Raw genomic sequence first — 2,500 nt, forward strand, 5'->3', positions numbered from 1 at the left:
GTGGCTGGCTCCAGGCCTGACCCCCTCACCTTCTCACAGCCACGGGGAGGCTTCCAGCCTTTCCAGGCCCCCAGCACGAGGAGCAGGCTGGGTGCCGGCTTCAGCCCTGACCCCCTCCTCTTCTTCTAGCAGCCACAGGGAGGCGTCTGGCCGTTCCAGGCCCCCCAGCCTGCTACTCGTGCTGGGTGCTGGCTCCAGCCCTGACCCCCTCCTCTTCTTCTAGCAGCCACAGGCAGGCGTCTGGCCTTTCCAGGCCCCCCTAGCCTGCTACTCGTACTGGGTGCTGGCTCCAGCCCTGACCCCCTCGTCGTCTTATAGCAGCCACAGGGAGGCGTCTGGCCTTTCCAGGCCCCCCAGCCTGCTACTCGTGCTGGGCGCTGGCTCCAGCCCTGACCCCCTCCTCTTCTTCTAGCAGCCACAGGCAGGCGTCTGGCCTTTCCAGGCCCCCCAGCCTGCTACTCGTGCTGGGGGCTGGCTCCAGGCCTGACCCCCTCATCTTCTCACAGCCACGGGGAGGCTTCCAGCCTTTCCAGGCCCCCAGCACGAGGAGCAGGCTGGGTGCCGGCTCCAGCCCTGACCCCCTCCTCTTCTTCTAGCAGCCACAGGCAGGCGTCTGGCCTTTCCAGGCCCCCCAGCCTGCTACTCGTGCTGGGTGCTGGCTCCAGCCCTGACCCCCTCCTCTTCTTCTAGCAGCCACAGGCAGGCGTCTGGCCTTTCCAGGCCCCCCAGCCTGCTACTCGTGCTGGTTGCTGGCTCCAGCCCTGACCCCCTCCTCTTATTCTAGCAGCCACAGGCAGGCGTCTGGCCTTTCCAGGCCCACCAGCCTGCTACTCGTGCTGGGGGCTGGCTCCAGGCCTGACCCCCTCATCTTCTCACAGCCATGGGGAGGCTTCCAGCCTTTCCAGGCCCCCAGCACGAGGAGCAGGCTGGGTGCCGGCTCCAGCCCTGACCCCCTCATCTTCTCACAGCCATGGGGAGGCTTCCAGCCTTTCCAGGCCCCCAGCACGAGGAGCAGGCTGGGTGCCGGCTCCAGCCCTGACCCCCTCCTCTTCTCACAGCCACGGGGAGGCTTCCAGCCTTTCCAGGCCCCCAGCACGAGGAGCAGGCTGGGTGCCGGCTCCAGCCCTGACCCCCTCCTCTTCTTCTAGCAGCCACAGGCAGGCGTCTGGCCTTTCCAGGCCCCCCAGCCTGCTACTCGTGCTGGGTGCTGGCTCCAGCCCTGACCCCCTCCTCTTCTTCTAGCAACCACAGGCAGGCGTCTGGCCTTTCCAGGCCCCCCAGCCTGCTACTCGTGCTGGGTGCTGGCTCCATCCCTGACCCCCTCCTCTTCTTCTAGCAGCCACAGGGAGTCTTCTGGCCTTTCCAGGCCCCCCAGCCTGCTACTCGTGCTGGGTGCTGGCTCCAGCCCTGACCCCCTCGTCTTCTTCTAGCAGCCACAGGGAGGCTTCTGGCCTTTCCAGGCCCCCCAGCCTGCTACTCGTGCTGGGTGCTGGCTCCAGCCCTGACCCCCTCCTCTTCTTCTAGCAGCCACAGGGAGGCTTCTGGCCTTTCCAGGCCCCCCAGCCTGCTTCTCGTGCTGGGTGCTGGCTCCAGCCCTGACCCCCTCGTCTTCTTCTAGCAGCCACAGGGAGGCTTCTGGCCTTTCCAGGCCCCCCAGCCTGCTACTCGTGCTGGGTGCTGGCTCCAGCCCTGAGCCCCTCGTCTTCTTCTAGCAGCCACAGGCAGGCGTCTGGCCTTTCCAGGCCCCCCAGCCTGCTACTCGTACTGGGGGCTGGCTCCAGGCCTGACCCCCTGGCCTTCTCACAGCCGTGGGGAGGCTTCCGGCCTTTTCCAGGCCCCCAGCATGAGGAGCAGGCTGGGTGCTGGCTCCAGGCCTGACCCCCTCGTCTTCTCGCAGCCACGGGGAGGTTTCCAGCCTTTCCAGGACCCCCAGCCTGCTACTCCTGCTGGGGGCTGGCTCCAGGCCTGACCCCCTGGCCTTCTCACAGCCGTGGGGAGGCTTCCGGCCTTTTCCAGGCATACAGCAACCTCTTTTCCTTTTCTTTATTTCTCACAATTACTTTCTTTTATTTTTGTTTAAAAATTCTCAACCTTTGTATATATTCCACATACTATACTGTGCATACACAGTCCAACCTCCGATTCAGGACGAACGATGCGGTTTTCGTCCCGGCCGTGGCACGCCGGACCAGCTCTATACCCTTCACAGGGCTGGCTCCCAGCCTAACCCTTTTCCTTTCCTCCTGCCTCCACTCTCATTAGCCAGCCAGCCTGCCTGCCTGCCTGCCTTCACCAACCCCAAGGGCTGGCTCCCAGCCTAACTCTTTTCCTTTCCTCCTGCCTCCACTCACATCCGCCAGCCAGCCAGCCTGCCTGCCTGCCTGCCTGCCTGCCTGCCTGCCTGCCTTCACCAACCCCAAGGGCTGGCTCCCAGCCTAACTCTTTTCCTTTCCTCCTGCCTCCACTCACATCCGCCAGCCAGCCAGCCTGCCTGCCTGCC

This window comes from Chaetodon auriga, chromosome 23, assembly GCF_051107435.1.
Source record: "Chaetodon auriga isolate fChaAug3 chromosome 23, fChaAug3.hap1, whole genome shotgun sequence".
NCBI lineage: Eukaryota > Metazoa > Chordata > Actinopteri > Chaetodontiformes > Chaetodontidae > Chaetodon > Chaetodon auriga.